Raw genomic sequence first — 27,779 nt, 5'->3', positions numbered from 1 at the left:
ATGACGCTTCATGTCTTCTTCTCCGGTCGTCCCCGGGCTGATGCAGAGACTCTGAGCGGCCTCTGCCGCCCCCTGCTGGTCAGCAGGTGGAACAGTCTCACTCTTTATTCTGCTGCGCCGCTTCTCCACTTCTTTAACCTCCTTCACCCCCCAGCAATGGCTCGTGTTGCTTTCCACAAAAAAAAAACATGTGAATTAAATTGTCTTAAATTTAAATTTAAATTATTGCTGATAAAATAAGTAAACTCTATTGTTAAGCATTTTCAAACAATAATGTTTTAAGTCCTGATTTAAAAAGAGTATGTCAGCAGTCCTCAGGTGTTCAGGAGGTTTGTTCCACAGGTGAGGAGGAACTAAAAGCTGCTTCACATGATTTCTTCTGACTCTGGGAACATTCAGTAAACCTCCTCCTGAGGACCTCGGGGGTCTGGATGTTCTACTGAGGCCTGGAAACACAACGTTCCAATGATCCAGCCTTCTGAAAATAAATGCACAATTCTCTGAACCGCTCAGGAGCCCTTTAATACTGACAAAGTTCACATTAAGTTATGAAACGCAGCAGTTTTATGAAAGTTTGGCATAGAGGATGAGACAGGGAGCTTTTCCCAGTGAGAATCCAGTGAGAATCTAAACAAAATTAGATTTTTCTTCTTTCAGTATAAATTATGGAGTACACCATCATTTTGCCACTTCTCAAGAGATTCTATTCTTTCTAAATGACATCGTACCTTTCATCATCACTGTTTGCAGATTTGCTTCCTGGAACGTTTAAACCTCAGACAAAGTCCTGGACACAATTCAAACCCTGATTCTCTTCAATAGAAACACCCTGCAACATTTTAAAATGTTCAAATTAAAACAAAGAAAGAAAGAAAGAAAGAAAGAAAGAAAGAAAGAAAGAAAGAAAGGCATGTGGTCCCCTTGAGAAAATTCCAACATCTTTACATTAAAAAATTGAACTTTGTTATTTTTAATGATAATTAAGTGTGGAAACAAATAAATAAGCAATCAATCAAACAAACAAACAAAGTTCCTTTGACTAATTTTACTAAACTAATCTTTCTATATTTCAGTGTTGACTAACTGATATAAAGCTGAAGCTTGAGGATTTCTCTTACAATTTAAAATACAGTGCATGTAAACAACAAATCAACATGCGAACAGGACGTTTTCACTCATTTCTTGAATCAAAGTTTCTGTTTTTTGTGTGTGTGTGTGTGTGTGGGGGGGGGGGGGGTTCACTCAGTAGGATCAGTCTCAGTTTTCTGTGCTGAGGTTTTTTTTTTTCTCTCTTTGAAGGATAGTTAATCCGTCTGCATCCTCCGGTTCAGCCAACCTCGTCTAACGGATTCTCTCTTTGTGCTCAATCACTCTCGTTTTTCTTTTCTCTGATGCTCGACAGCTGGCTGCTCTTTCCCTCTTTTCCTGTGTGTGTGTGTGTGTGTGTGTGTGTGTGTGTGTGTGTGTGTGTGTGTGTGTGTGTGTGTGTGTGTCTGTGTGTGTGTGTGTGTGTGTGCGTGCGCTCTCCACCCCCATCGCTTCAACGCACACTGTTTCTCATTGTTGGAGATGACAGCGATGATAACAATGCGAAGAAGCAGACCACAGTGCAACTCTGAGAGAGAGAGAGAGAGAGACAGAGAGAGAGAGAGAGATAGAGAGAGAGAGAGAGAGAGCTACTTCCTTCAGGTGACAAACCTCTTACCCCCTCCAATTTTGTGTTTTGTTTGCATGTTTTTGACTCATTGACAGATTTCATTTCCCCTTTTCTGAAGCGCTGAGTTCCTCACTCGGGGAAATCCTCTGCTGAGGAAGAGCTTTTCAGATTTCCAGGCTGGACGTCACCAACGTTCCTCCATGGTTCCTCCATGTTCCTCCATGGTTCCCCGACGGCCCAGCTCTGGTTGTTTGTCACTGCCGCTGCAGTACAACAGGCCGCCTGTGACCTTTTCACAGACAAACAAGGTATCAGGCTCAAAACAAGCCGCCTTCTGTTGACCTTTCTGTGTCGTCTCCGACAGCTCAGTTGTCACTGGAGCTGAGGCTCGCCGCTTCGCCTCAAATCCCAATTAGCCACTGAAATGAAAGCCACCGCTGCCCACTTTCCACCCCGGGGGTAGTTAATATGAGGGGCTCCTGGTGGCCCGCAGATACACGTACCATGAAACTATCCTATTCTATTTACAGTTCAACAAATGTACAGCTTCCGGTGCATGTGCTCCTCTGACAGTTTATGCTGATTCTGCCATTTATTCCAAATTATTAAGTCTCTGATCTGATAAAGAAAGAAACCAATCTATATGTTTCTTCTGTTTTAATAGCAGAAACGATTTTAAGTGAAGAAAAACAAGACAATCAAAGAAATGCAGCGAGGATATGAAGGTTCAAGTCACCAAATGACCATAGTGGAAGGTATTCCTAACATATACACAGTGTGGGACGGGAGCGCTCAGTTATGTTTAAAATCATCCTCTTAATCTGATCATCTCACGTCATTCACCTTCATCTAATTTGTTGAGAAAGGAAATGGTTAAAATCACTTCCTTTCTGCCGATGACGTTCATAAAGTGCCGTCATTAGCAGGCCTTTGTATATCAGTGGTACTTCACATGTGAAAAACAGACCCTGGGTTCTTCATATCATCAGAAGACTGTTATTCCTCGTGGTTTTATGAAGAGCCGCAGGCTGTGTTGGTTTCATGTTTGGCTCCACCCTTCCACCTTATCAACCTGCAGCAGACCTTTGCTGTCAGCTGTGTGTGTGTGTGTGTGTGTGGGGGGAGGGGGGGCTCCCGGCCCCACCTTGGCCCGGCTTCAGATAGGCTTCCCCACCTTCAACTCCGCGTCGCGTCAGGAAGTTATCACACGCCACATGCTTGATGGTTACATCACATTCTGGAGCGTGCGATGGTGAAGCCGTCACGTCTGCAGCCCAGTCCGCGTGGCGTAATAGTTGCGTTCGCTCACTTCGATGCAGGAGGTGGTCAGACTTCAGGGATTCCTGCTCAACGTGTGTTTACAGTTCATTAGTTACTCGATGTTCCCAGGTCTCAATAATAAAAGACTTCCATGGGCTCTCTGGTCCGCCTGAACAGAACAAGATTCACTCGGTCATCTCACGTGCTCAGGTTAGTGACGCCCTCCACTTATAAGACACAAGAAAGTCAGTGAAATGAAGGTGTATGAGGTTTGCTGGGTGGCGTATTGGTAAAGTGACCCTCAGCCAGGTGTGTCGGGCTCGTTGGTGGTTCTGAGTCACCTGCAGGTGAATGAGTGGACATGACTGTGTCTCGTTCCTCACGGTCTCTCCTGGAGGTACGTTGCATCCAGTGTGACGTCCTCTGCCATCAGCTCCAGTCAGAACCCTGCTGCAGAAGCTCCGTCTGGTCACTTGTCCAGTTTGTGGACGTGTTGAGTTCTGGTCACTCCATATCAGGACATTTACACAATTCTGTAAAGCTTTTGAAAACACTCATTCCTGTTTTGTCATTTGTGTCGTTGTTTTGTTGGCTGGTTGGTCAGTTCGTTCTTCAGTTGGTCATTCGGGTCAGTCGGTCAGTCTTTCAGTTCCTCAGCTGGTCAGACATTTACTTGGTTCTGTGATTGGTTGGTTGGTCGATTGACCAGACGGTCAATTGGTGGGTCTTTCAGTTCTTTGATTGGTTCGTTATTTGATCTGCTCTTTCATAGGTTTTTTTTTTTGGTTGGTCAGTAAGTTGGTCAGTCTCTCAGTTCTTTGGTTTGTCAGTCATTTAACAGGTTTTTTGGTTGGTCGGTCTTTCAGTTCTTCAGCTGGTCAGTATTTAATTGCTTCTCCGATTGGTTGGTCGGTCGATTGGCCAGACGGTCAATCGGTGGGTCTTTCAGTTCTTCGGGTGGTCAGTCATTAGTTTGGCTTTTTCATTGGTTTGTCAGTCTGTCAATTCTTTGGTTGGTTAGTCGTTGGATTGTTTTTTTGGGCGGTTTGGTTTAGTTATGCGATAAAAACATGTGTGTGGTATTTCAGATTAACTAGGAAAAACTGCATCCAGCGCTCTGCTTGTCACGCCTCCCTGGGATTAGAACTCGGGGACATATGGCAAGTAGAACCTGCTTTTTTGACATTTACTGTAGCTGACATTTACCTTTGAGTCTTTTATGTGTTGTTTAAGTATGAGCTGCAGCAATCTGAGGAACATTTCAAGAACATCAGAAGAAAACATGTTGTTGGGAAATTATTTCTGCTGTAAAAATGAAATAATAAAGCAAATTATCTGCAGCAAATTTCAAACAGGGTTGAAGACTAAAAGCTAATTCAGCTGAAAAGCTGAGTTTTCTGTTTATTAGGAATTCTCCATCCTTCATTCCATATATCATTTAAGTTTGTTTTCCCCCCCCCCCAACTATTGTGACTTTTTCAGGCCTGAAAGAAAATATACATTTTAAAATAGGTTTTTGTAGGAGTAGTTTGAAGTCTGATGAACACATTCTGGTTCACGTGGTGGAAGTAATAGTTTTTCTGTATTGTACACAAAGCAACATGAGATAATTGTTTGAAGAGGACAAAACGGGCATAAAAGTAGCCATGGAAGAGAAATATTAAAACCTTTAAAAACATAAATGAGTGACGCCTGATTTGCCACAGTGATTACATACACACTAAATATATGTTCCAGTTCATTAATATATTTTCTGATTATTTTAAAGAAAGAATAACGCTAATTTAGACTATGCCACGTTGTGCACAATACTGCGAAACGTCTTAAAAACCACGGGCGTGTCCTTGAAGAACTGGGAAATGGGAAAAGGTACCGCTTCCCAGTTGGGGAAAAATGCTTCTTAATGTGGTCAAAGTGGGAGAAAGTGTGAGAATCGCTGGGGAGGTTGGGGGAGGTGGGTTCCAGTGTGGGGCTGCGAGTGGAGGATGACCATGTGATAAACAAACAGACCAACAAACAAGACTTACATTGAATTTTGATCCATATTTTATTTACTGATCCAGTAAAACAATAATGGCTTTAACAAGAAATTCTCTTCAGAGGAGTTTTTTTTTTTTTTTTTTTTTTGTAAATTGTTATTATTGCTTCCTTTTGGTGACATTGGTTGTGCGACTGGGAATATTTGAGGAATAATGGAGTTCTTTGGTTGCTTGAACTTTGAATTTATTCAAATTATTGGCAATATAGTTTTTCACAGCTGGGTCAAGTCTCCTCTTTGTTACACACACACACACACACACACACACACACTCACACACACACGCACACATAGTGTGCGTGTGTGTGTGTGTGTGTGTGTGCGTGTGTGTGTGTGTGTGTGTGTGTGTGTGTGTCCGTCGCTTCCATCTGTCTTCCTCCTCAAAGCTTCCAGTAGTTCCGATGAGGAGGACAAGAGGAAGGACAGGAAGTGGCATTGGACTCTCTATACGCTAGTTTAAAAAAAAAACACACACACACAGACAAACAAACAACCTCTAAATGATGGAGCAAAGCTAAACAGCTGTAATCAACCTGAGCGTGATGACAGGAACCGCCCTGTAATCCAAAATAAGCAAATAGGTGGAGTGACGGGAGAATCTCCATCTTTAGGCACTCATCATCCTCATCCTCATCCTCATCCTCATCACTTTCAAGATTTGGTTGAAAGTGAGTTGGGATCAGCGTTTCAGAAGTCACAATTCACCAGATGCGATGCCTTAGCAGCAATATGTACAATATAGATTTATTTTCTTCTTAATTAAAAACCAAGGATCTTCCAGGTCGTTGTTTGTAACTTCAGTCATTTTGCGATGATATGATTGTGCGTGTATTTTGGTGCCGTTGTCGTTCTTCTTATTGACTTTGTATGTTAATTAAGCTGTGAGGTCAGCCTCATGTCTCATGACCTTACAGATTATATAGAACATTATACCATTAGTTACAGTAGTAGTTTGTTCCACACTTCTATTGACGACCTTGTTCAGTCATTTATTTCTTTTTGGTCAATTTAATACTACAGTTATTAGATCTTTCAAACAAATAGGTCTTTTATATCATGCTTGTTTTATTCCTGGCAGTGACACAAGTAATCAACTGAGTTCACCACAATAAAACATGCAGGTTATCTTCCTTGGTTGAGCCTTTCACACGTCCACTGACGCTCACAGACTCACCGGATTTGAAAAGGTGACCTTTAAGTCAGCAGCTCCTCTTTCCTCCAGGCCACCACTGGAGTAAAGCTCAGAACATCGTACTTAATCACAGCAACGTCAGGAACTGTAGTTTATTACACTCGTTCAACTCCGAGAAAAAAAGGCAGATTTCTGATTTTAATCTTAGATTTCGTTGCAATCGTTGTATTTGTGTAGCTGACATTATACTGCTGCAACATGTAAACCACTGCAGCCTCAACAAAACTCATTCCCTGCTATAATAATAATAATAATAATAATAATAATAATAATTGCTGTCGATGCTTGTGGTTCTCATTAGTTTATTTGATGTTGAAGTTTCCATAAAATGCATCAATTCAAACAAACAAACCATAAATCTCACTTCCCACTCTAAAGCTGATATAGAACCCACTTTAACTGGACAATATAATGACGCACAGTATATCCGGATGAACTTCAGACCTGATGGATATTTTTAAATAAACAAATGTATCATATTCTTCCGAAGAAAGTATTTAAAAAAACAACAACAACAAATCTGTCTTTGAAAGTAGAATCTTGACTGATGTTTTTCTTTGTCAAACCTGCAGTTTCATGAAACAAGCTGACCAGAAAGATAAAGAATGGAAATTCATACCTTTTGCATCTAAAAGCCTTTGTTTTCAGAGGAACACAAAATATAATTTACCATGATTGAATTGAAAAGACAAGCTCATATCATCTAAAATCGTTTTCTAACAATATCATATCACCGTTAATATTACAAACCTGGTATCCAGAACAAATGAATCGAATGATAAATTCTGTGAAGTTAAATACCGTTTTTATAATGAGAACAAACATTGAAGAATATTGAAACATTTGGACTATAAATTACCCCCCCAGAAATCTACTGATACAAGATTGTATATAAAGATGCTGTTAGTAACTTTTTAAAAAAAAACAATAATATAAAATTTTAAAAACTCTAATCTGTGTTCAACAAATGTATACATAACATATATGCATATATATAAAATGGTACCGATTTAAAAGATAGGCTTTTATGAAATTGTCAGTAAATGTACTAAGAAAAGAAATCAAATCAAGATAACTACATAAAAAATACTTTGGAAATGATTTAAAAAATAACAAGATGTTAGAAACCTTTACTATAGATGACCACAAAACAAACTAAATAAAAATATACACATTTCATAATGAAAGATCTATAAACTTAATCTCATCAAGGTATTTAATGAACATGTTATACATTTTTTAAATAAACATTCTGATAAATAATATTTATTATGAATAAATAAAGACTTCAATTTTGATGAAAATAAATTTTAAAAGGCTCACATAAAGAAAACAATGATTATGTTAGGCAATCAATCAATCAATCAATCAATCAATCAATCAATGTATAAATATGATAAAGAATACAGTTTCATAAACATATAAACTTCATAAACGTCATAGATAACAATAAAACTAAATATTTAGGCTTTGCATGCTGCAAAACAGACAAATATTAGTCACTTTAAAAAGTGAAGTAAAGTTTGACAACAAAATAAAAACCATCTATAACTAAATTATGCATCAATATTAAGCTACGTTTCACCTTATATACTATCAATAAAAAGATGATAAACAAAACTTCTTCTGTACCTTCAAAAAGTGCTTGCGTCTTACCTGTTTGTCACTTCCGGTTTTATTTTGACAATCACCTGTCTGGTGCGCGTCTCCTCACACTTGTGCTTCCGGTCGGCTCCTCTGCGTCTTCTCATCCACCGGACTCTGCTTCTGGAAGAACTTTAATAAACTCTGAAAACTTGAAGTCCGACATGACGGATCTTATTATAAACATTATATATTTTCTAAAAACTTGAGAAAAAATTAAACCCTCACAACTTGGCATGAAAATAATTGTATTACCGAGTTAAATAAATTATTATTTATTACTATTATTATCTTTCTGCTTATATATAAATTAAATCTATAGATCTGATGAGGAAAGCCTTTTTGTTATCTTGTAAATAAGGATGTTATAAATTATTACTACAACAAACGCATCACAATGAAATTGCTTGTTTTTATTTTGTTAATGAAATAACCAAAACAAAATAATGTTCTGTAGAGAAAAGAAAAGAGCTGTTTGGGTCTGGTTTATTTGGTTTTATATCGTCAATCTACTGTATAAACAGAGGCTCAGGTTTCAATATGGTAAAACCATTTTTATGCAGATTGTAACAAAAACAAACAAATAATGCAGAGTGTATTGATAATGACAATATTAGCTGTTACATAGCCTAATGAGTAGTGCCACAAATAGTTACAATAACTTTTTTTTTTTACATAAAACTAATGAAATCAATATGAATCTGATGAAACAGCAGATGAAAGTGTTATACTTTATTTATGAAATAATCAATAAACCTAATGGAGTTTGTGTGTGATTGTGTGCATATAAATGTGTGTGTGTGTGTGGGGGGGGGGGGGGGCACACACACACACATACACACTGTTTACAAGCTGCTTTAAAGCAGTTTAATAAAATAATAATAATACAGTCATGGAGTAAATGTTAATGCCAGTGTGTGTGTGTGTGTGTGTGTGTGTGTGTGTGTGTGTGTGTGTGTGTGTGTGTGTGTGTGTGCAGCGGTGGGGTCACACACACTGTTTACCGGCTGCTTTAAAGCAGTTTTGAAAAAAAGGAAAAAGTTTGTGAAAGTGTCCTGTGACGTCACGCTCCCACAATGCTTACCGCCCCATAACCGAGCAGCAGCCTGAGGAGCCACACGCACTCTCAGGCCCCGAAACCCGCCACCAGCCGCTCCAGAGCCCCCCAGAAGAGCCGAAAAGGAGCCGATCGAGGCCGGGAGGAGCGGCAGCGGCGGCCGGGACTCTCCCGTTACCGGGTGTCGGGTCCGGTCCGGGATGGACGCGTACCGGGGCTCCATGTGAGACTGACTAATGCGGTGCTGGAAAGTTTTTGGTGGGTAAACTGCCTGTTTTTTTTTTTTCTCCTCCTCCTCCTCCTCTTCCTCCTCCTCCTCCTCCTCCTCGCGCAGCTCAGAATGTGGCTCCTCGTGCAGTGTGCATGTGTTGCTTTAGAAAACAACTTTACGAGCTTTGTGCGCTCTGACGCGCGGCTGCTTGGAAACGCGTCGGCGCGGCGGTTGCGCGATCCGGACTTTGCGTCAGTTTTTTTTTTTTTTTTGTGAGGGGGGGGGGGCTTTATTTTCCCCGTTGTGTTTGTGTGGCATCAGGCTGTTTAACTCAGACTTCCTCCATGTTCTGGCCTCTTGTTTTTCCCACCTTCTTGCCAGTGCGTAATGCGCGTAATGCGCCCCGCTGATGTTCGACGTCCCGGTTTTTATCTTCTTTTTCTTTTTCCTTTGGCGAAACTTTGGAGGCGGTTTGCGATGTGTTTGTGTCATGTGGCGTGCCGCTGCAGAGCAGGGGGGAGATGGAGGTGGTCTCAGTGTGCCAGAGGGAGGAAACAAAGCTCCAGAGTGGCTGAAATGTTGCTGCTTTCTCTTGTTATTGTTGTTGTTTTCATCCTTATCCTCACTTGGGATCCTTCCCTCTCCAACCCCGAAGTGTCTGGTGCTGGCTGGATGTTGTGGTCAGCCAGATCTGCTGTTTTTTTTAGTTTATGAGAGGTTTTTTTTGTTTTTTTTCCTCCTGCGTGAACCCCCCCCCCCCCCCCCCCCCCCACCCATAAAGAGGAGAGGGTGTCAGCAGGGTCACAACGTGGGGGTTCACTCTGTGCACTTGTTGCTGATAACTGGCTGAGTTTCCTCCAGCCTCCACTCTGTGCTCATGTTTGTTTTCTGTCACTTCAAATGCTCAATCAACGCCAATAAACACAATCTGATTTGTTTTGCATGAAAGAGAAGAAGTAAAAAAAACCAGGCTGAAGGATTTTTAATTATGATAGGAAACTCGTTTTAAATGTAAGTTTCAGGTTTGTACTGAATCCTGATTAAAATCTGCACAAGTATCCTAAAAATAAATGCTAATTTATACATTTAAAGAAGGAAATGATAAGAAACTCTTAATTAAATGTGTTTTAAAAAATTATTTGTCAGGTTTTATTTTCCCCTCTTCTATTTTTCCTGTCTCATTTAAAATAAACTAATAAATCTTCCAAAGTGAAGAAAAACAACAGCAACTTTAAAATCAAAAGATTTCTGGATGAATTTTAATTTTAGAAGGAATTAAAAAAAAAAAAAAAACTTTGGCACGTGGAGGTAAATTTGTTTGAAGGCATCAGATTGTAATCATGTCTGTTGAATCCAGGTTCACGATTGTAGAAATAAAAGAAGAAAGAAAATAGAGGAAAATGTGAACTCCAAAGAGAAAAGAGCTCAAGCAGGCCTCAGAAATCATCCATGAACTTATTTCATCTCAAACTGCTGCACTTGTTTGTTTGGCTTCAGTTAAAATGACCTTGAATCTATTTTTGTTCTGAAGAAAGAAGAAATAAAACCAATTGAATGATTTGTAAACAGTTTATCTTTATGTTGTGGAGGAAATAAAAGGAGGTTGAACTTATAAAACCCTACTAATCTCTCTGGTTTGTTCACTTCTCACACTAGTTTTGTTTACCTGAAATCAACTTCACTCAACCTGGATTAATAAAATCAAGACAAAGGAATTAAATAAGCAAAATTTAAAGGAAATCTCAAGGTTTTTGTTTGTCAGGAGGAAATTAAAACGTGTTAATCAGAGACTTTGAGAGAGATGTACCAAGAGTTCTCCCCAGGGATTAATGAAGTACTTCTATTCTATTCTATTCTATTCTATTCTATTCTATTGCAAAGTTATTTGTTGTGTGTTATTTAAGATGAATTGAAGTGTGTTAGAGAAAGAAACAGTTTTTTAATGCTGTGGAGGAAATAAAAAGCTCATCAGGTTGAAGTTTTCTCAGAAATCTTTAATAAAATCAAATGTTTTCTTCAGGTTTGTTAAAGTAATGTGTTCTTTTTTCTTAGTCATTTAAAACAAAGTTTAATCAATCTTGGTTCATAAAACAAGATCGAAACTAATTCTAGAATGGAGCAAAATCTAAAAGGAGTTTTTCTTAATTTAAATTTGTTTAAAGATCTTTGTGACATTTAGATAGTTTAGAAATGTTCCTGTTCTTCTAAAAACATCAAGAAAAAGAACATCTTATCAAACAATGTGGGACGAAAGCAAAAAGAGTTTAATCATGTTGAAGTTCATCAAAAATAAATCTTTTAAAATCTTTCATTTTTCAAGCTTGTGCGCGAAAAGAATAAAGATTGAGGCCAAAAGGAATCAAATGAAACCTGAACACAGTTTTGTTTTTAGTGAGGAAACAAAAGCCTCTTGTCAGGTTGGGCTTATTTAATAGAAAAGTTTAATGAACATATTTAAAAACTTTTCATCAGCTTTGTTTTGTTTTGTTTGCACTGAATTAAAAAAAACAATGAGAGTAAAATAAAGAATGTAAAGAGTTAAAATGAAGCTCTTTAATAAGCTTCTTTTCTGTCCAGTCATCAGTATTGGAAATGTCATTTACATCATTTTGAACCAAAAACAATTAGAGACAGAATCAAAATAAAGCCTGAAGTTGATCAAAATAATTAAAAAAAATTAAAATCTGGACTTTTCAATGTGCAAAAGAATAGAAAAAAAGATGAGGTGCAGTTTCTCTGATCGAAACGTTTAATAAACTTGCTATAAATAACGATTTGTTCACATCTGCTTGTTAAATTACATTCACTCAAGTTTGTTCATGATTATTTAAAATGAGTTCAGAAGTAAAAATGGGAACAAAATGGATTACAGCGGATTTATTTGTATGGAAATAAATAAAATAAACAACAACTTCAAGCTGTGTGATTATTTATTTTTCATGTGTTTAATAGAAGGATCGGAGGTCACACATCAGGTTGGTTCACATCAACGTTTTATTTAACGTTCTATGAAATTGCATCGAAACTGAAGACGGTTCTGATCTTTGATAATCAAACAGTTTTTACTGAAAATGTTCAGAAGAAAAGGAAAATATTGACGTGAGTGTGTGAATAATTACATATGAACTCTATATTTACTGTATTCACTGTCGTGTTGAGCATCATAGCTACATTTATACTAGTAAAGTCTCCTCAGGGTCACATTCAGCCTCATTCACACTATATTAGTTTGAAGGGTTTAATCTGAGAGCCTCGTTCAGTGGGATGTTATTCACTTTGAGGATTTCTGTTGATAATTCTTATCATAATTTGAAAGTCCTTTACAAAAACAGCGTAAATGTGATTTTTTATTGACAAACACGATGAACATTTTTTAAATGATTTGATCAAAGACTCTCAACCTGAACAAGGTCGTTTCACTTCCTGAAGCCAAAAACACAAAACTGGAATTTTCAGGAGTAGTTTTCCATCTTCTTCATTTTTTTTGCCCAAAACTTTTATTCAAACGACATAAAACCCAACGTGAGCACAAACCGGAGGCCGAGGCCAAACCTGACGACTCCGCAGACCAGTTTGTTTGTTGGCATTTCTTCTCGCCGCTCTTTGATTCCGGAGCGACGGCGGGAAGAAGAAGAAGAAGAAGAAGAAGAAGAAGGAAAAAAAAAAAGCACCAATAAATTTGCTGCTTTGTGCTTTTTGTTGCGCCGCCGTTCACATTCACCCGGTGTCATTTTGAGATTCATGAGCTCGCTGGCGTTTGTTGTCTTTGTCGAACGTGAACTCAGAGTGAACTTTGTGGGGGAATTTAAGGTGTTTGGGCCGGAGCGCAGGAGGAGGAGGAAGAAGTGGCGTGATTCTATGAGGCGACTCACACCTCTGGCGGCAGGTTGCGCCGCGGCAGGTTGCACCGCGGCGGCGGCGGCTCCCGTGTGGAGGAACGCTGTGGTGAAGCGACGCTACGCCGCTTGTCTCCTGTGTGCTCGAGGCTCGGCCACATTCACGCCTACATATTTGTTTTGTCTTTTAAAACGCCGGATGTTTCTCATTGTCGTCCGGTTCACAGGAAGGTTTTGGTCGAAGGGTCGCAAGAAGAGATGAGGACTTGAGTGTTTTGCAAAGTTATTTTTTGTTGTTGTTTGTTTTGTTTTGAAACAGGTTTTTCATTTTCTTCTGTTTTGCTGTTTTCACTCTTGCGGTTTACTTGTCAGTGGTAAATCAGAGGTCACAGCAGGGGGTCCGACGCTCTACCTGCTCTCAGAATAGACGTGTCAGGAGGATCGAGGGCAGAAAATACCCTCGGCTTTTATTTTTCACTCTGCTGCTGTTTGTTGGTGCGACCGTCCGCCTGCCTTCATCTTCGCTGTGAAGAGACGAGAAAGTCTGTAGTGTCCCGACACAGGGAGAGGAAGTGCCTTGTTTTTTTTAATTTCCTGAAGACACTACTGCCATTTGTAGATAACATAAACAACACAGAGGATAATATTGTTGATTTTATGTACTGAAGTGCAGTGTCGCTGTTAGAGGACTGATTTGATTAAAGGTAATGAGTAAAGTTATTCAGGAATTCACAATTTACCAAAAAATTACAATTGTTTTCAAATCCGTTGAATTGATACTGTATCTCAGTACAGTACAACTGAGTAAACATTAATACCTGTGTTACAGAGCAGGTCAGCCTGGAGGACTGGACTCATTTCTTTTGGACGACGGGTTTAGAAACGGAAATGTTAGAAATAATTCGCTGATCACGGCAGAATGGAAAAAAAACAACAACTCACTTTTACCAAGAAGAAATAATTAAAGGCGACTTCCTGCTGCACCTGTTGGGTTTGACGATGGGAAGAAAAGCAGAGGAGTGAAATATATATATATATATATATATACATAATTTTTTATACTATATTCACTCCTATTCACTCCTATATATACATACACATACACTGAATAGTAGTGAATAGCTAATAGTGGAGTGATGCGGCATTTTGAATCAATGTAATGTTCAAGCAGTTATTGTTTCACCCTCATAATAGTGAATTACAAGGCTGTAACAAATACATGGATTAGTTTCTCAGCATCACACTGATGTTTCTAGTTTTCCAGACGTTCCAGGTGAAAGAAATTGCAGATTTGTTTCATGTGTGAGTTGAAGGACGAGTTCCAGGTTCCTCACTGTGGTGCTGCAGGTCAAAGTCAGTCCAGCCAGTGTTAAACAAGATGCTGAGATCATTTCTCTCTCACATAACTTCTGTTTCATGAGTTCAGAGGTAGAACATTGCAGCTCATCCAGGCCTTGACGTGTTTTAGAGAAGCTCCTGCGGACAAGTAGAAAGTTCCTGTTCTGTCTCCTCCTGGAGTCCAAACTGGACCCGACGTTCGCTGATGTGCGGCTGGACATGAACTCCTGAACACGTTCATGTCCACAGGCTTGTGACTGTGAAGACTCAGGTGAAGGTGAAGGTGAAACACAGCCTGAACTGTCAACCGACAGAAGAGACGCTTGTCGGTATGCAGATGAGATGTAAACTCGGCGCTCACTGCCCCTCCCTGTTACACTGCTCTCCTCCACACCTCAAGAGAGAGACACAAAGGTGTCATTGTGTTCAAATATATCTCTGGAAACACAGGCATGACCAAAAAAATTAAATGCGACAACTCTATTCTTAATGAGGAATTTTATTATCAATGAAAAATGATGTTTTTGCAATGACAACTACTGCTGTTCCTGTTTTGTCTCCACAAGCTTCTGGTTCATCAGTGAATCAAGCAGCATAATAGTAGAAGTTAATAGTGTTTCCTGGTAACATTCCCTACAGAAAGCATGTATAACGTGAAAAGTATCGGTCCGAAGACAGAACCCTGTGGAACTCCATGTTTAACTGAGCTGAAGAGTCGCCGTTAACATACATGGACCAAAGACCAGTTTGCTGTCGTAGCTTTAACTCTGATGGTCTGTTCAGGCCTCTGTAGCAGGATGGTGTTTATGATCAACAGTACGACTTGAGATCTGACGAAAGAAGAAAGTTAAGCTTTAAGTTTTACTTCAGTTCTGCAGGACTGAGTCCAGAACGTCTCATCAAGGTCTGGGGGAATGTGAGTCAATTTGTTCAATGGATTTTTCCTTGAAAATCAAAAGAAACAAAAATGTTGATGAGAATGCTGAAATACAAGTAAGACAGTCAAAATGTGTTTTGAGAATTGAAATAGAATGAAACTGAGTAATGAAGTTCAGTCGAAAATGTTTTTTGAGGATTAAGTTGTCCAGAAACCATGAATGAAGACAAAACATTGAGAGGAAAAAATAGAAAGGTGAGGATGAAAATAAAAACAAAAAGTGGAGATTGAAGTTGAAATGTTGAGAATAAAGTTTGAGATGAAGCATCAAGAAGAAGCTATTTTTTTATTGACATATTCTGAAAGAAGCTGGATATTTGTAATAAGATTAAAATGGAAATAATGATGTAAAAATATCCATTGAGGTAGAAAATTTCATAAAAACGAGGAAACGTTGAATTAAATTCACTTTTGAAATGGTCAAAGTCACATTCTTCCCTCGTCCTCCGGAAGTTTCTTCTTATTTAAAATCGAAAAATGTCAACCTCAGTCTGAAGATGAGATGTTTTCCTGTTTGTATTTGCGTTACAATATTTATTTGGCGTAACCCCTTTCCTCCGGGGACCGACAGAGTCCGTCCTGCTCCCAAATGAAACTTTTTTTTTTCTTCTTCCCCCTGCTCTCATAAATCCCCGCTGATCGGTGTTATTCTGGTGTCGGGAGCATTCCTCGCTGCTCTGCTCTCTAAAAATATTCTCCGGCGGCGACGGCGGCCAGCTTCTTCTCATTAACTTCCAGCCATTACTGTACATTGCTTCCATGCCTCTGTGGTCGAGGAGGCAGCACGTTCCATGTTTGCCTTTGTGATCGCGCTGGCCGCACACACACACACACACACACACACACACACAGAGAGAGAGAGAGAGAGAGAGTGAAGGAGAGAAAGTTGTTTTTGAGTCGGAGGGAGGTCTCCTCTGAAAATTCCCCACAATTCCTTGCACCTCTGCGGGCAGCGGTGGCAGCAGAAGTGGCGGCGGCGGCGGCGCAGCAACAGCAGGCTGATTTCCATGAGAAAAGCGCATCAGTTGGGTTAATGGGGGGTGGGGGGGGTAGGGGGGGGGGGGGTGGGGGGGGTAGGGGGGCGGCGGCCCCCCCAGGGAACAAATGGTAGTTAATAACCAGGGAAGAATCGGAAAAGCTCTGATCCCTCTCTTTGTACTTCTTCACCTTCCCGAGGCAGGGACGGGGTGGGGGGTTGGGGGGTGTGGGGGGGGGGGGTGTGGGGGGGGGGGGGGGGGGGGGGTGTGGGGGGACACCAAGGGACACCGGGTTCACGCTAGAATGGATGTTGTCCGCCGTGGGGCTGCGAGGAGATTACGCTATTTGTTATTTTCTCAGGACAGCAGCGAAGTGGGAGCCTGAGAACGCCGCCGCCGCCGCCATGCTCTGTGTTTGTATGTGTCTTCGTCCCCGCTGGAGGACAGTTGTTTGTTTGGACATGTGAAGCTTCACTCAGTGTTTTGCAATTGTATCACAAGTTGAGAGAGGTGGAAGAACGGGGAGTTTTGGACCGGACACGTTCTCGGCCAGCGGTTTCTGTTGCGAGTCACGGTCCTAACGAACGAAAGAGTTTCTACTACCTTGTTTTTGTTGAACTCTCGTTCAGCCCAGTTCATCTGGACACACTAAGGGGCCTTTCAAATTCTAGTCGTTGGGGACTCAGTTCTCTCTGGAGGAGGGTTTCACACCTTCGTTTGGTTCGGCTGGCGTTCACCTTCACGTCAGAGACTGAAAAATGTTCTGCAATGACAACAGCCTGTGGTTAGGGGGCGCTGTCGCCCGAAACTCTGACCAGAGAGGAAGTAATGAAGAAACACGGCTTTTTGATCGGTCCAGACCCAAAATGGAAGTTATGTCGCTTTAGTGGCTAGGCTAGTTAGCTCGTGGCTAATGGGTCGCTACAAACAATATAATGTCTTCAGACTAGATGTCAATGAGTCTTCCTCTCTTCTTCCTCTCTTCTTCTTCCTCTCTACTTCTTCCTCTCTTCTTCGTCCTCTCTTCTTCTTCCTCTCTACTTCTTCCTCTCTTCTTCTTCGTCTCTACTTCCTCTCTTCTTCTTCCTCTATATTTCTTCCTCTTTTCTTCTTCCTCTCTTCTTCCTCTATATTTCTTCCTCTCTTCTTCTTCCTCTCTTCTTCTTCCTCTCTACTTCTTCCTCTCTTCTTCTTCATCTCTACTTCCTCTCTTCTTCTTCCTCTCTTCTTCTTCCTCTCTTCTTCTTCCTCTCTTCTTCCTCTCTACATCTTCCTCTCTTCTTCTTCCTCTCTTCTTCCTCTCTACTTCTTCCTCTCTTCTTCTTCATCTCTACTTCCTCTCTTCTTCTTCCTCTCTTCTTCTTCCTCTCTTCTTCCTCTCTACATCTTCCTCTCTTCTTCTTCCTCTCTTCTTCCTCTCTACTTCGTCCTCACTACTTCTTCCTCTCTACTTCTTCCTCTCTACTTCTTCCTCTCTTCTTCTTCCTCTACTTCTTCACTACTTCTTCCTCTCTTCTACTTTCTCTCTTCTTCTTCCTCTACTTTTTCACTACTTCTTCCTCTCTACTCCTTCCTCTCTTCTTCTTCCTCTACTTCTTCACTACTCCTTCCTCTCTTCTTCTTCCTCACTATTCTGCATCTGCCCGCGAGAGTTTCCAACTTTTTCCCACGTTTGCTGCTTCTGATTCGCGCAGTTAGCTTTGTTTGCTCACGACCCAGAGAGCTCTTGTTTTCTCCGGTTCAGAGTTCGTGGAAGTTTTCACGTCGCCCAAACAAAATGGTTTTTCCCTGAAGAAACTCTGGTTGGATGAAACAGGGGAATGTGAACACACCCCGATTACGCGACAACCAAAACGAGTGGAACCAGACAACTTCCATCATGTCTGTTTACATGACAGTGGTGCTCTGACAACGTCACTTTCATGTGATTGTCATTTTCCTGAGGTGGAATTTTAGTTTGACGCTGCGGAGTGGCATGGCTCCCAGGCCGTATTCCAGTTCTAGTGTTGGTTATTGGTGGTTTATAATTGAGACCGACCTCTAATAGCATCCAATCCCTGATCTGCACATATGAATGGCGGGTACTCTCCACTGTGTTCATATCATATTGTATTGTTCTCTGAACAGCGCCCACTTGTGGCCCGACATTTTTTGAAAGTAGATCCTAAATTGAAACATTTGGCTCCAGCGCCATAGAAATGGGGGAAATTGCAATTTTTTTGAAAATATATTAACGTGCATGTGCACCACGACTGTTGTAAATAGTTCTTCTGCACATGCTCAGTAGATTGACAATGAGAATGTTTGCTCCGCCGTGTCATGACTCCCAGTCCACATTCTGCTGGGACTTGATAGTTTTAGAGTTGAAAGTCACCATGACAACAACTCCGACTTGGTCGTCTGTCCAAATGAACGTACGACCATTGTTAATGTCCATAGTTCTCTGTACGCATGTGTATGCGGTTAAATAACCAAAATCGAACCAACAGCACCAGGTCGTGGCTCAACATGAAAACGACATCATTTTCAGCGTCCCTGCTGTTTCTGTGGACATCATTTTCAAAACGTTGCCGTGTAAACACAGAACTTGAGAGGCTGTTGTGTAAATGGGCCCTCAATCTAGGTACATTAGTCTCTTTCAGTTCTATTCACATACATCTATGTTCTCCAGTTCCCTTCGGACTGAGCTTGTGCTCTTCTCTGTCTGTAGAAGAACAAGCAGCATCTCTCTCTCTCTCTCTCTCTCTCTCTCTCTCTCTCTCTCTCTCTCACTCTCTCTCTCTCTCTCTCTGTTGTCCTTTAAAAGTTTTCCCGTCTCCACGGTATCAGTGCAGGAAATATCTGCGTTGACGCGACACCATGAGAACAACTGAAAACAATGTAGTACATATGCCAGGCCTCCTGGTGGTGCTGTGGCTCCGCCACAGAAACACACCAAAAACAGAGAAGAAGACAAGGAGCATGCAAAGACTAAGAATTTGACTAATCCTAACATCTGGTGACGCGTTTTCTTGGCTTCTGCAGCCGAACTTGTCTTGGTGTTACTGTTAGTACTTCTGGATGTATCATGGCAGCCACTCCATTCTGACACTAAATCCTAAACACAGGTTCAGCTGCTAAAGTTTGTTTTATTTGTTCAATTTGAAATGAAGCCAGTTGAGGAGGAAAATGCCTCATTATTCCTGAACTAACTCTCTTGTGAGGAGCAACATGAAAAATGTCCCGGGTTGTATTTTCATCATCTCTGCAGCCGCTGTGATGCATTCGCAGCCTCATGTCCCTTAAACTGCTGAGTTATTATTAAAATAAGTAAACGTCAGTGTGTGTTTGGTTTTTGTTGTCGACCTTAACACACTTGCTGTGATGATGGTGGAAGGTTATAGTTCTAACCTTCCACCTGACATCCAGAAGATGTTGGAACATAGAGAGAAGCTGCAGCCTCGCGGGTCCTGGGATAATTGTTTTAGAAATAAAGGAAGGACGAGTTGTGTTCCTGTACGAGCAATTAGTCTACCGAATAACCTGGGAGATAATAAAAAAATTATTTTTTTTAAATCATGACGCTTAATTCACTATTCTTAAAAAATATGGAGCTCAGGAAGGACAGGAATAAAAATCACTTGTCCTCCCTTGAAGTACAGTTTAATTGAGGTTTTTCCGGAATGGCAGACAAAATGCAACTTTCCCCTGCTGTTGACTTTACTGATACTGTCGTCAGCTGAGAGAATTAATGGTTTCTGGTTTGTTGATTTAATTGTAGAAGCTTTACTTGCGTTATGTGCGGGCAGCTCGCAGAGTTCAGCTAAACCCTTCTGTCACAAATGATAAATTCTGAGTCTGGATGTTAATTCACTGACAAAGTAAGACAGAAATAATTTCTTTTTCTGTTTTGTTGCATTGTGTTTAACTGGTTGACCAAATAAACTACAACCACTACGGAGAATTAAGTATATAAATTAAAGAAAATACCTTTTGCTAATAAAAAATACTATTATACTATGAATCAAGTTCAATTAAACACATGAAATAAAAGTAAAGCAGATTTTATTTGACCTTTTAAGATGAAAAATGTTTTAAAAGTCCTGCTATGGTTCTATTTATGTCGTTTCTGTGTGCAGACTGCGCCCGACAACAAGACCTCCACCTCTTTTCTGTGATTTTAAAGCCTTTTTATTCCACTTCTGACAATGTTATCATGATATCACATGGAACATGGATCATCTGAGCTCATGTACTGTGACATGAAGCCTCTGTGCAGCAGCAGAAACAACCTCAGTGGGTTTTTAGTTTAAAGGTTAAGAAGTTAGTGGAGGTAGACCTTCACGATGTGAAGCGTTTTTTTTTTTTTTTTTTTTAATTAAATGAATCATCACAAAATTCCTCCAAAAATAGCAGCTCTGTTTTCCTTAAGATGATAGTTTCCGACTGTTTTGATGAATGAAAATAGTGCAAAACGTTCACGTGGCTTTGCGGGATGAAGCCGTGAAAAAAAAACCTCCATCTTTACCTTTATTTAACAGCAAACGCCGCGCTGCGCACTAACTTCACTTGGCAGCCGCGACAACGATGAAAAACGACGCTCTGCCGCGTTCGACGCTGATTGAAACCAGACACACGCGGACGCACGGCGCACGCACGCGCACACTCACGTGACGCACGCATATTTACAAGGCTAATTAAAGTCAAAGAGACCCTTCGCAGTTTGTGTTTTTATTACGCACGGGCACAGGGGGAACGGCGGAGGCACACATGCTCTCATTTATTGTGGCCGAGGCTTTTTGGACCCGGGAACATTCTGAAGGGCTCCTGCAGTATGCCGCTCAGAAATAGTAAGAGGATGCTAGATGCTTCGACCGCATTCTGCCTGGACCAGCTTTTTCTAGGAAGAGCCGGGCAGCTGTGGCTTTTCAGAACCGAGCTCCATCCATCAAGTCGCAGCTTACAACACACACACACACACACACACACACCCCGCCTCCTTCCATTTCCATGTGTCTTCATCTTCCTTTCTTCTCGTTTTCTTTGCCTTTCCCTCCCTTTCTCTCTCCCTCTCCGTCTCTGTTTTGCCCTCCATCCATCCGTCTCCTCCTTCAGACGTGAGTTTACAGCCCCCAGGCCACTTCCGCCAGGCTGTCTGCAGCAGATTTATTAATAGGCTTTTTCTCTGCAGTAAACACACGGCGCTGGGTTTTGGGGGTCGTCTCTCAGACACGGACAGACTTGTGCGTAGCCTCCTGCGCTCGGCCCGACGGCGGGAATAGAGGAAGGCCTGTTGGTTGCAGAGATGACCCAGTGCAGCTTAAATCACAGGGCCACTGGTGGAAATAAACACAGGGAGGAAACACAAGTGATTGGCAGCGAAAGGCCTGCAGGTCCCTGTAGGAGATTTATTTAACAAAGTTTGGGAGTTTTCGAGCTGCAGATGTTCAAGGTGAGACGACTGATTTGCTTTTGTTTTGTTCGTGTGTGTTGCAAACATTCAGCAGAGCTTGGCCATATGTCTTCAGGGGGTGGGAAGGTTGACAAAATACTCTTGACCTGGCTATTCGATCCCCCCCCCCCCTCCTCCCGGAGTAAAGACACTTCAGAGTTTCTACCTGCAGCTCCGGAACCAATTGCAAACAGAGGACGTTTTTATGCTTCTATTGGTTGTGTGTGTACACGGAAACCAGAGGCTGTGACTGACATGTCCACACTTCAGTGTCCATTCAGTGGAGACATTGGTCATCGAGATCTGTCCTCACAACAAAAGTCAGCAGAAAGCAGAAAAAGACAAATCGTCAGTGTGACATTGAGAAGAAAAAGCTCCTGGAAGAGACTCCAGACTGCAGACGAGGCTTTAAAAAGCACCGCATTTATATATCGGTGTGTATTTGCCTTGCGGTGACAAGTTCTTCTCCGAGTGGCCTCGAAGCGTTCGGCCTCTGGCAATCAGTCCACCAGAGGGCGCTGCTCAGAAGATAAAGGATGTTGACTCAGATCACATCGGCAATGGGCGGGATGCTGCTCCAACGCTGGTATTGAGGAAGAGGAACAAGCAGGCAGACGCTCTTCAGACGCTCTTCACGGCTAACTTTCACTTCCAGCCTCAACACTGCCGCCACATGGCCGGCAGTGGTACTGCAATGCTTGGTCGTGTCGGTTTCAGACGGAGGTATAGACTTAATGAACCCAGAGTACAGGCAGCAGGCTTTGTTTGTGTATGTGCATTTCTAACGTTGAGTATAAATGAGCTTAAGCAGGTTGTACATTTTTTTTATTACCGATGTGAACAAGATGCGTGTCGTCTATTCAACGTAGCATGACGACGTAAACACTGGACACTAACCTGTTTTATATCAACAATATATAAATGCAATCGCTAAGAGATCAGAGAATTGTTTTTTTTTAACACCTGTGATGATTTGATTTTCCATCAGAAAACCTCAACCCCCCCCCCCCCCCCCCCCCCTTTAATGTTTATAGCGGCGCTCCACAGCCTGTAATCGTCCATGATGCTGAGCTCCAGACAGAAGGGGGAGTTTGTCTCATTGTTCCTGCCTCGGCCACATGAAGGAGTGAGAAGAGAAAATAGTGTGGGCAGCCACTTGACCAGAATAGGACGGAGGATGTGAAGTCCTGCAGAGGGCTCAGCACAGACCCTCCGTCGCTGACTTGGAAACCAGGGAGTTCTTTTTTTATACTGCTGGCACCCTGCCAGCGTATTGCCCACCCAGCATTATGGACATTTTGTTTTGTTTCGGATGGCAGTAAACACATCCTGGTGTTGGATGGTACCTTCTGCAGGACAAAGACTTTATTCCACCTGAACTTTCACTGCTATCGCAACATTCTCATTTAATTTAGCTCCCAAAAATTCAACTCGCCAAAGATTTGGGTTTATAGTAACATACCTGTTAATGTGTTTGTGTTACCTAATCCCTCATGAGGCGGCCACGTCGCCATGTACTGCATGCGTTGTAATATTCAGGCTCCTTTACTGCAAATACAACATTATATCATTGATATTGGGACTCTGTGTTTTAGACAAATCGATTGCGTTTTCCCACTAGATATGCTGAAATGTGTTTTATTTTGATAAGAATAGATGTTTGTGTGTATACGTTACGTACAATGGTGTAATTTTGAGTCCCAAACAACCAGCTTAAACAACCATTTAAGGTTAATATTCCCAATTGTTTCAATAAATAAACGGTTCAAGTTTCACTCAGAGAAAGAAGTAACAGGCTTGCTGAAAATTCACATTTGTGCATCATAATCCCTATAACGTATTATTGTTATTATCATGCTAACTGTTATTAAAGTCATGGTTATTTGACAGACAAATGTAAAGTTGTCCCACTTCACCTCCACCTTCATCCCGTCTCCCTCCTCACACATCCACCACAGCTGGAGTAACCTTCCACATCCACCACAGCAGCCAGACCCAACAGTTCAGTGTTGACGCTTTCAGCCAATGAAGCATTGATTCAGGCTCGGAAGCCTAAAGAAGCTTCAGGGTGTTTTCATGCTCCCGTCCTGCAGACGCTCCACTGGCTCGCCGTGCAACACTAATATAAACAGCTTCTGCTCACCTTCACGTCCCGGCACATCCTCTCCCTCACTGGGAGGGTGAACCTCCACACCTTGTTTAGATCAGTCAGTCAGTGTTTGGCTGTTTTCACCTGTACAGACTCACTATATCAATTATCTTCACATTCTCTTCTGGTAACTCTTGTACTATTCAGGGCAAAGAAACAACAAACATTCACACTGTAGAATTGATTTGTCAGTGAGCCCATTTGTTGGTTATTGCTTTATTAAATTGTGTCAAATCAACTCTTACAACTGCATGTATTTCAACATTTCTGAAGTTGAACTCGGGTAAAATCTATATTCTGTAGTTTTATTGTCAAAATCTCAGGATTGTTCAGGTTTTCCTGGTGGCTTCGAGGGAAGGAATTATATTATAACTTTGTTGGTCCAAACATTGTTTAAAAATGAATGTTGAATTACCTACGAACCCCCCCCCCCCCCAGATACGCACATGAATTGGACATTTTTTTAAATCAGCAATTCTAAACTTTATCCAACTGTTTCTATTTTCCTCCATTAAATAATATTCACATTAGACTGTTTCTCTCTGTGACGCATCTGGATGGAGGGCAAGTATGTGTGTGTGTGTGTGTGTGTGTGTGTGTGTGTGTGTGTGTGTGTGTGTGTGTGTGTGTGTGTGTGTGTGTGTGTGTGTGTGTGTGTCACTGGTACAGTAACACGGGCAGTGTGGTTCATTCGGACCCCGAGATGCCGACCGGTGACTCAGCAGATGTGGTGAATCTTTGTGGTACGCGGGAGTAACCTCAGTCTCACACACACACACACACACACACACACACACACACACACACACACACACACACACACACACACACACACACACACACACACACACACACACACGTTACAGTGGTAGATCATTGGGCTGCCTCTGTTTTGTACCCAGGAGTGCAGCTTTCGTTAACTTTTAACCCTTTATGGGCCAAATGACCAAATATGGTCACTTCCAGCTTTTCGTCGTTCTCTTCTTTTAAACTCGTATAATAATGTTATATAACAACGAACTTACATCTCTTTTATGACAAAATCAGGTTTTACGGGATGCTATTTCATTTTTGAAAACATCCAGTGATCATTTTATCCTGTTGAGAGATTTAATTTGACTATAATTAATAAAATACAATATCACTTTAGTCCGTTTTAAAATTTCCACAGGATTGTTATTACAAATATAGTACAATCTTGGGCGAGGTATGCCCAACCCTCCCTTGTTCCTGGGTAAACATAACATAATTAACTTGATCCTGGGATCTTCCCTTCCTCGAGGAACTCCTTAATCAGTCCGTCAGATTGAATAGAAATGGAGGAGGGCACTCACCGTAAGAGGATGTTTAAGCTGTGTTTTAATTTCATTCACTCTTCCCCACAATGCCAAGCTGATTTTATTCCACTTGTCCAGGTTCGTTTTCATCTTTTGTAAAATTGGATCAAAGTTTTTAAATGTGCCATTTCTCCCGCCTCCCTGCAGATCTGAATTCCTTTGGCATCCACTTAAAACCAAATTTTGTAATTCATATCTCCATTATTAATCCCAGATATTGGCGTGGCTTCAGACTTTGTCCAGTTAAAAAGAGCCGAGTCGTATTAAATCCGTCAGCAGTAAAGTGTGTTGTTATAGAGTGGCTGTGATGGTGAGAGAGGACACCTCTGGCTCCTGGATTTTTCAAGGCTAAAGAAGGGCGCTATTCGTTATCACAGATGCCTTGGGAATAGTGTGCAAGACATTTACACATTCTATAAAAAAATAAATAAATTTGTAATTAATGTTTTTAAACCCTCATTGAAGGTTGATTGAAAATATTGTAAAGTAAATGCTTCATTATATACGTCTTGCAGGACTGGAGATAAGGTGTGGGTGTTCTTAATATTAATGAGAACTCCACTGTTGCATTGCCTTTTTTTTTTTAAATTGGTGATATACAGCTGCTTAACTGTTTGATTGGCAGCTTTCCTGTTTCCCCCTTCACCCTGCCATCCTTTAATATTTTTTATTCTATATTTGATGAAGCTCAAATTGTTTGCCAATTACTTTTCATGTGTCCTATTTTTAGTTTCCAATTCCTTTATCTTACTCATATCCTCCCTTCTCTTTTCAAATGCATATGCTATAATTTCCCCTTGAATAAAAGCTTTGGATGCTGGTCTGGAGGATCCTGAAGATTGACCCACTGGAACCTTTTTTTTGACAAATCCTGTTCCATCTTTCACCTACAATACCGATGCAGCAGAGCATCCGTGTGGAAACCAAACTAGAACAGCAGAACACCGCTATCTTTTTCTGGTTCTGCAGGTTTCTTCTTGTTAAAAAGCATTTTTTTTCCCTTTCTACTGTCACTTAAACCTGCTCATGTGGAATTGTTGGGTTTTGCTTTATAGAAGTGCTTTGAACTTGAGCTGGGCGATAATTCCTTTTATCAATATCTCAATATTGTTAGGCCACGATACATGATATATATCTTGATATTTTGCCTTCGCCAATGTCAGCATTAAAACATTATGGTTCACGCTACATTAATATATGCTAATATTTAACTTGGATGCAATGACGGGTAAATCACAACAAAGTGAATCTGGCCAAAACACTATTTATTAAATAGTACAATTGTGAATGTTTTTCTTTTTTCCTCTCACTTGAATAAGCAATGCAGGTAGAGCTTTCTCTGCTGAATATTTGTGAGCAGGCAGATTACATCTTAGGTCAAGTATATTGATATTTTTGTGGTATGGTATTGATCTTGAAAGGTAAGATTCCAGACTCAATGGCGTCGGTTGCTTCGGCTTCAGAGTTGTGGAACCGGCAGAAGACGTTGACGTCGTAGTGTCAGACACTCTTCTTTTTCTAGTGGTGGATTTTTAAATGCTGCTACCTTTTGTGGCGACACATATTTTGCTCAACACTGTTGTTTGTTCAACGTCTTCTTGAATCCAATCTTTTTCTTTGGAATCAACTCGTCGTCTTCCATCTTCATGCCGCTGCTATTTAATGCTTAACATGTTCCTCCCAGCTCATGCTGAAAATGCAACTACCAGCTAATGCTAATCATGTAGCTACCAGCTAATGCTAAAGATGTAGCTACCAGTTAAAGCTAAACATGTCACGAAACAGTTAATGCGCAGTTAATGCGAAACATGTATGTAACATCTACCAGTTAGTGCTAAACATTTAGCCACTAGCTAATGCTAAACATTTAGCCACTAGCTAATGCTAAACATGTAGCCACTAACTAATGCTAAACATGTAGCCACAAGTTAATGCTAAACGTGTAACTACTAGCTAATGTTAACATGTTGTCACCAGCTAATGCTAAACATGTCGCCACCAGCTAATGCTAACAAATTGCTACCAACTAGTGCTAACATGTAACCACAAGTTAATGCTCAACATGTAGCTACTAGCTAATGCTAACATGTTGCTACCAGCTAATGCTCAACATGTCGCCACCAGCTAACACTTGTGATTTATTAATTAACAACTAAACTTCCAAATCAATCTTCTATACTGCTTTATCCTGAACAGGGCTGCGGGCTGCTGCAGCCAATCCCAGCGACGAGGGGATTGAATTGGATGTTATCTGAAGTTAAATCAGTTAGCGGGAGGAAGATACTGTATAACCTGTATGGAAACGCAAGGAAGATGTTATAATCTTGATATTATCTGATCATATGAACTAATAAGAGAAATTGCTGCAACAGAACCACTGAGATAAACCTTTAACCTGCTTGCAGCAAGAGAAGGTGGTTTATCTAAGGCTGCTGATGCATCAGACGTTTTGGAACCAGGCTAATGCTAATTTTACTTCCATGGGACGTTTTTGATGTTGCTGACAGGAGGACTGAGAGCGCTAAAGATAAATGATGCATCGTCACCATTAAGGCAACAGCTTGAACTCACTTTAACCTGTTTTCATATCTTCAACCATCCAATCCACCAAAGAGTCCAGTAAAGAAACGCTGTTGGACAGAGATGGATGTTTCTACCTCTGGTGAAAATCCCTTTCAAGCTACTTCAGGAAATTGGGAGTAGATATATTGATTA

General features: G+C 41.0%; 1 protein-coding gene across 1 annotated transcript in view; it reads left to right on the top strand.

Moving 5' to 3' along the window:
• Window positions 1-3,057: 3,057 nt before the first annotated feature.
• Window positions 3,058-27,779, top strand: part of plagl2 (pleiomorphic adenoma gene-like 2) — a 63,851-nt gene continuing 39,129 nt past the window's right edge. Inside the window, exon 1 of the mRNA XM_080496450.1 lies at window positions 3,058-3,127. The gene's annotated coding sequence lies outside the window, so the exon portion shown is untranslated. The remainder of the gene's footprint in view (window positions 3,128-27,779) is intronic.

Source organism: Blennius ocellaris (assembly GCF_963422515.1).
Source record: "Blennius ocellaris genome assembly, chromosome: 5".
NCBI classification, from domain to species: domain Eukaryota; kingdom Metazoa; phylum Chordata; class Actinopteri; order Blenniiformes; family Blenniidae; genus Blennius; species Blennius ocellaris.
Note: the sequence above shows the minus strand (reverse complement) of the source record. Positions and strands in the feature narration are given on the sequence as shown.